The sequence below is a fragment of the Arachis ipaensis genome, chromosome B03, assembly GCF_000816755.2.
Source record: "Arachis ipaensis cultivar K30076 chromosome B03, Araip1.1, whole genome shotgun sequence".
Classification (NCBI taxonomy): Eukaryota; Viridiplantae; Streptophyta; class Magnoliopsida; order Fabales; family Fabaceae; genus Arachis; species Arachis ipaensis.
Window position 1 is genome coordinate 7,008,057 of NC_029787.2, and position 7,795 is coordinate 7,015,851.

Sequence of the window (7,795 nt, forward strand, 5' to 3'; positions counted from 1 at the left end):
TTTTTACTCTCAATTTTTGTAAAAATTTTAATTAATTTTATTCTTAAAATTTAAATTAATTTTAATTTTGTTATGAATATTTTATGACTAGTTCAGTTTTATATTTAAGATGGATATAGTAAAGTGTACATTGAACCAATTCTAAAATTATTTGGAACAAATCCAGAATTCACGTAACGAGAGACAAAAATTATAAACATTGGAATTAAAATATTTAAAGAGTAACTAGTAAGCTGTCAAAAAGTTTGCAATTGAATCTAGTGGTGTATTCAAATCTCATTCATTCTTCTTAATATCTTCTGGGATAAAACAATCATTAAAAAGTATTTTATTTTTGTATTAAATTATTTAGATACTTGAGTTGAATTTCTAAATTTTGGTTATTTCATTTGAGGAATGCTAGGGGTCAGTAACTTTTGTGATTTGTAGCCATCAAATAGCCACCAATGATGATTTTAATGGTGTGAGATTGATGTGAAATTTCATCCAATGGCTCATTTTTCTTTACTGGTTACATGCTGGCTAGAATTTAACAAAGTTGCTGGCCTTTTAGACTTTTCCATTTCATTTATTAACCCACGAAATCAGTCTATCATTTAATAGACGGTTTTAGAGAGTGGACTCAAATTAATTAAATCATTTAATAAATTTCAACTATCAACTTCACGTGAAGTTAACTACATCTAACATTACATTAGGAATGATTTAAAATATTGATACTCTTCCTAGCTAAAAAGAAGTCTAACAAACATATAAAACAACAAACAATAAAAAAACGTGAAAATTATGTTTTGAGGTAAAAGAAAAAAGGAAAAAGCTGAAAAAGCAAAAGTGAAAATGAAACACGCACTAGGTATAATTTTATCTCTTTTTCCATGTGTGAATAATCATTTAAACTAGTAATTAATCATTAAACGGAAATACTTGGTAAATAATCAATAATCAATATATAAGCAATATAATTATGCGATTGAATATAGTAGCTATATAGCAAACACATCAATACTATGATCTAGGTCTAAATAAGCTAAAAAGGTTTAGTTTAACTCGACCTCTTTTAAAGAGATCGGGTTTGACGAAGACTAGGGGTGTTCGCGGTGCGGTTTGGTTCGATTTTAAGGGAAAAAGTCATCCAATTCGAACGCTTAATTTATGTGCGGTGCGGTTTGGATTGGATGAAATTTTTTTGGAAATCCGATTCGATCCGATCCGATTACAAGCGGTTTAAATCGGTTTGAATTTGCGGTTTTTTAAATAAAAAAAATTAAATACATATAACAAGTCTCAATATCAAATTTTAAATAATTAACAATATCTTAAAAAGCCAACGATAACATAACAATAGAAATAAAATTATAGGTTAGTTAAAATAAATAAATAAATAACATTTTGAACATAAAATATTTATTAAATAATAATAATACATGAATAATAGAAAAATGTATAACAAATTGAACATGTTATAAGTATAATTGTAAATATAATAATAAAATAATAATATTATAGCACATTGTGCGGTTTGGATTGGATTGGATCGGTTATGAAAAGTAGATCCGAAATCCGATTCAATCCAGCGGTTTGCAAAAAATAAAATCCAATCAAATCCGAATTAGTGCGGTTTTAATCGGTTTTCGGTTTGGATTGGATTGGATGAGCGGTTTAATTTGGATCGGTTTGGATTTGAACACCCCTAACGGAGACTCCTCCCTAAAGAGGTCGGGCTCGAGGTGAGTTGGCAGATAACACTTATTTAAATAAGTAACTATCCCAAAAATCTCTCAACCCACTTCTAGGAGCAATATCTCAACAACCCTAAGATAAAGAGATGGTTATCCACCTCCAAAAGTGGAATTACTCCAACGGTGGTTATTAGATCACCACTATATATACCCTGACACCCCTCAGGTATCTCTAAGTGCATGTTTGGGTGCCATTATTTTGTTAAAAAAAGATCTTTTTTCAATGAAAAAAGATCTTTTTTTATTTTTTAACATGTTTGGCAAATTTCTAGTAGTAAAAGTAAAAGCACTAGTAAAATAAAAAAAAAGATCTTTTTTGAGAAGCTGTAATTTACATCTTTTTTTAAAAGATATTTTTTCTTAAAAAAAAGATATTTTTCATGTAATAAATAAACAAAAAAGTACTTTTATATTGTTATACCCAAATATAATTGATTGATAAAAAGACCTTTTTACATGAGATATCCAAATATAAAATTACTTTTACTTCTCTATAAAATCTTTTAAAAAAAGATAACTCAAAAAAAGATCTTTTCTTAAAAGTTCACCCAAACAAGCCCTAAGTTCCAATACTCTCTAAACCTGCTGAATCTCTTGCTAACTTAAACATTGAAATGTCTTTGTAGGTACCAACTCCCTATTCTTCAAAATAAGTAACTCAGACGGCGGCTCTCGCACGTGAATAAGTCGGAGGCCATCTTCCATTGACACTTGGACCGATCCTTCAAACCTATCCCAAATTACTTACGTAATAATAATAACATATATATATATATATGTGTGTGTGTAATCACCTTTTTTTTTGTGAAATTTATCGTAAATCGTATTATTTTCAAGCGAATCTTCTGATCGAAGAGATTCACTAAATCTTATCTTGTCACGTGTATATGATTGTACAATTTCCCAGATCGTTAATAACTTGATCATGTATTTGAAGCTGCCACGCTTTAATTTGTATTTTATTCTAACAATAAATATTATTTATACATTAAAATTAATTATTAAAATTATTTGTTATATATTTTTGTATTTAGTTGTCTTGTTAAAGAGAAATTGAATAAATTAGGTATTATTCAGCATAGAAATTATATATATGTGTGTGTTACCTAAAAAAAATATTGAAATTGTTGAACATTATTTGTTGTTTGAGTTGTTGCTTTATTGAATTTTTTGTTGTTATTTAGAATATATATTTGATTGGTAGATAGGAGAATATCTTTTTGTAAAAAATAATATCAGTTATAAATCATCGCAAATCAGTTATTTATTTAGCAGTGATTATATTAGCTGTTGTTGAAAATCGTCGCAAAATCATTTATCAGCTCCTTAAAGGATGAAGACCATTGCTAAGCTGTTTAGCGGCAGTTAAAGAAAAATTTGCCGCTAAAAGCCTTCTATGGTATAGTGAGAAGTTAGAGAAATTATTCACATAAATCATTGGTAAGATATAAAGAATGGTGTAACATTTGATTTTTGATGGTTTTGTCAAAGATGAAATTGGAGATCGATGATAGTCTCATTAGATCTAGTATATATATTGGTAGGTCTTGTTATTAGGTCGGTCTAGTATATTTGGTAGGCATAAAACTTGTCATTTTAATTTGCTTTCTTATTGCGTTTTTATTTAGATAATTTATATGATTTCGTTCTACCTTGTTCTACTGAGTTTCTTTTCTCTAAAAAAAAATTACGAACAAATCTAAATTTTAAATAATGATGGACCAAATTATTAGAAGGCTTTCCTAGAATTACATCGTGCATTATTGCATATTATTGATACTCTCTCTAGCTAAAAGTCTAAAACATACAATATAAAACAACAATAGTAAATTAAAAATTGACCAAGAATATGGGACAAGGGGATTAGATAGATCGTCGATGATGAGGATCCTAGAGAATTGATTGTATCATTGAATAATTCTTCATTAATAATACTTTTTGTTCCACCAGCTTGAGATAGCGATGGCCATGACATCCTCGAGGTCTCCGACCTAATTCTTTTCTTTGGCTTGGTTAGAAATAAGAGACTGAATTAAAAAAAAATTGTGTATTATTGAGTATATTTAAGTTGTCTAGATTGATACAATATAAAATGATATTTATAGGTGTCAAAAGAATCGTAATAATAAAGACGTAATATTCTATAATAAATATTCAGATATACTAAATAATTCTAATGGATGCTAATTCATTCTGATATATTCTGACAGGCTTGATGAGTTTGTGGAAGACAAAAAGAAAATTAATACTAAAGATTTTTAAGTTAAGTTTGTAATTTTTTTCTCGAGGCAAATATCAAATCGGTACTCAAAAGATTCTGAAGCTGACAAAATGGTACTTGACTTTTGTTATTGACAAAATAATTCTTGAAAGATTTTAAAATTTGACAAGCGTGCCCCCAAACTCGCCGAAGCACATCTCCAGTGACCACGCTGCTGACGTGGTCACCGTGTTTTGCCGAGATTGCAGCATTCCTAGACTAATTACTTAGATGTAATTAATAATTAAATTAGATCAATAATAAGTGAAAATTTTCCAATCCTAATCCTCCCTTCCTCCACCATAAACACTCTCGCTCTCTTACTGTGAGACAGGCCAAAACGGCGCCTCAACTTCCCACCCTCACAGAGCCGCATAGTCACCGTCTTGTCGCGTCGTCCCTGTATCATCTCGCTTCTCTCTGTGCGGTCAAGCAGAAAAAACAGGACACACAGCAGCGGCGCCTCACTCATCGACCTCGTCTCCGTGCCTCTGGCCGGTAGCTGTGCCTCGTCTCCCTGCCGCCAATCGCTGCTCGCAACAGCTCGTTTCTCGATATAGCTCGTGCTCCCAACAGCTTGCTGCTCACCTCTATTTGCCGCTCGTATCTGCTCGATGCTCGCTGCCAATCGCTGCCTTGCCGTGCCTCTTCTATCTGTGTTGAAACAGCTATCTTGGCTCCACTGTGACTTGCCTTTTCTGGCTCCGCCTCTGCTTCTGCGTGTCGTGCTTCTCAACCTTCTCAAAAGATTAAGAACAACAATAATAGGAAAGAATATAATTTGTGGCTTCTCATTTTTTTTTTTTGAAATTGCTGTGGGGTAGTAAGTATTTAGCCATTAAAGCAACGATCTTTGACTCACTTTGGAAGAGAGTGAATTGTGTTTAGGGTTTGGTACTGGACATAGAAAGATCCTTCTGGGTTTGGTACTTTCTTAATAATGAAAGAGGAATGCTAGGGGGCTAGCAACTTTTGTGATTTATAGCCATCAAGTAGCTATCAATTATGGTTTTAATGGTGTGAGATTGGTGTGAAATTTCATCCAATGGCTCACTTTTCTTTGCTGGTTACATGCTGGCCAGAATTTAACAAAATTGCTGGCTCTAGACTTTTTCTATAATAAAATAAGAAATGTGGCTAGATGAGAGATCTTTATCTTTAGTAGGAAAACTTATGAACATATTTTCAAGTTTTCATCGCCATCATAATAGAAATTAAGAGGAGAACCTTTTACACTGATATTTAGCCATTCTCATCTGGAGTAGGATTCTTGGTAGTTTGTTGCTAATAACTTTTAGTGTATGTGTGAGAATGAGAAGGGGAAGAGTGCGTTGGAGAGGGGAAGGGAGAGAATGCATTGGGGAGGGGAGGGATTAGGGTTGGAGAGGGTTTTTGCCATCTCAACAAAATACAGTGGCCACACCAGTAGCGTGCTTGTCGGAGATGTGCTCCGACAAGTTGGGAAATACGCTTGTCAAATTTTAAAATCTTTTAGGAATTATTTTGTCAATAACAAAAGTCAAATATCATTTTGTCAGTATCAAAATCTTTCAGATACCAATTTAATATTTATCTCTTTTTTTATCTCTTCATTATGCAATGAATTTTCTTTATTAATTTAATGTATATGTTTATTTTTTTGGTTAATTTGTTGTTTTGTTTTTTGACAGGGCTCTCATGAGTATTTAATTATCTTTGATGATAATATCGATGGAGATGACTAATTATATTTTAGAGTTGCTTTGTCGTTTCTCCTATTTAATTTTATGGGTATAATTGTTGTAAATAATCTAAAAAAATTGTATATATAAAAACCTTGTTGTTGCAAAAAGATCTCTTCACAGTGTATATATATATATATTTTTCGCATAAAACACCACATTTTGAATATCAAAAAATGTAAAAGAGTATCAAGAAGTTAAAGTACTCAACAGGAATTAAACTTTTACAATTGTACTTACTAGTGCCAAAATATAGCAAAATATTATCGAAATTATTCGGATTAATATGGTGAAACATATTTAAAATACTTGGTATATTATCAAATATTTAGCATATAAAAATATAAACAACACAAAATAATACTAACAAATATTTTTTACAACATTAAATTAAAATTCAGCACCAATGACATAAAAAATCAGTAGTATTTTGCAGAGATTCAACAAAGTATTAGTCAATAAATCTAAACAAATTGAAATTTAAACTCAAAAAGCTCTTAAAAATATGTTTAATTATGCATAAACTAACATTAATTCTAACCTAAACTCAACTAACAGCAACAAATAATCCTAACCAAATCAAATTAACACTACAATCAACATATAACTAATCCTAAATTAATTAAAATAAATCAGAAAAAAAAAGTGATCTGAAAACCTGAGGCAAAGAACAGAGCAAGAATCAGGAGAGAGGGATGCAGTGGCAGTGACTAGTCGCTGCTGCGTCTGAACTCGCTGGAACTAGAATAGCTCTGTTCTGATTCTGCGACTGGGAATGAGGGAGGCAAGGGTGAGCTAGAGAACCACAATGCGAAGTTGTGAGGAGAAAAAAAAGATGGTCACGGCAGCACTGGATGGTAGCCGGCAGCAAGACAGAAGAGAAGGCAGGAGACAGGAAAAGAGAAAGAGAGAAAGGGTTTTCGCGGTGGTTATTCGGTGAAGGATGATCGATTGTGGTGGTTATATGGTTCTAACGAAGATACTGGGGTGATGATCGATGATGGCGTTATGTTGCTGGTCGAAGAGAAACTAGGTTGGAGAAAGAGGATTGTTCAGACTTTAGAGCTTTGGAGTTCTGGTCGAGTGGATGACGAGACACTTAGAACATTGGCTTACGACAATTAAAAAGCTAACTGCTACTATCTTAGCTCCTTTTATAGCAGAAGTCTAAACCGCTATCATAACCATCCTATCTTATTAATTTGTAATGGTTTGATAAATAGCCACTAATTAACTGCTGCTATCCTTCCTATTTGCTGTAGTGATATTTACAATGTAGCTTGATACTCTTATTCATTGAGAAGCTAGTTAACTTACCACTAATTATATCCTTCTTGGTTAAATTCAACGATAATTTAAATTATACAAATACTTAATATATTAGTAATAATACTTTGCCTTAAATATATTTTTGGGTATATTGACCGCAAATTTTAGTTTTTAGTCACTAATATTTTTCTATTCTTTTGTTCATTATTCAACACAAATATTTCTGAAAACATTTGGATTAAATCTCAATAAAGTCATTTTTTAATATCCCTACAAGATTAATTATGAAATTTTTAGTTCAACTCATTCCAAATAACAATTCGAGCTTTCTAAAATCAATTTACAGAAATCCAAATTCTTTAACAATTTTTTGGACCTACATATATATACCAAAACAAAATATTTATCCAGATGAAAATAAAATAATTCTTTTGAATTTTCCATGAGTTAATTACAAGTAATAGTCATCCAGTAATAATATATATGCTATTCCACTATCATATGGTGCTTATCCTATAAATAGATGATTAGATGACCTATCATTCCACACTCATACATACTATATATACAAACAAAGCAATAGAAAAAGTGAGGCTTGAGAATCATGATGAAGCCAACTACTCTTGCTTCCCTCTCCCTTCTCTTCCTCCTTTTGGTATATGCTTTCCTTTTCATTCATTTATTTCCACTTTTGATTTTAATGATGTACTTCATTATTGTCTTTAACTCATTATTTGTTCTCGCATTCTAGTACTCCTTCATTAACGTCAACAATCAATTCATACTCAATAGTAACGTAGACTATA

The 7,795-nt window shown here is 31.4% G+C and overlaps 1 protein-coding gene across 6 annotated transcripts in view; it reads left to right on the forward strand.

The window, feature by feature from the left end:
• Positions 1-7,795, forward strand: part of LOC107628901 (organ-specific protein S2-like) — a 36,720-nt gene that overhangs the window by 21,744 nt on the left and 7,181 nt on the right. The window lies entirely within an intron of this gene.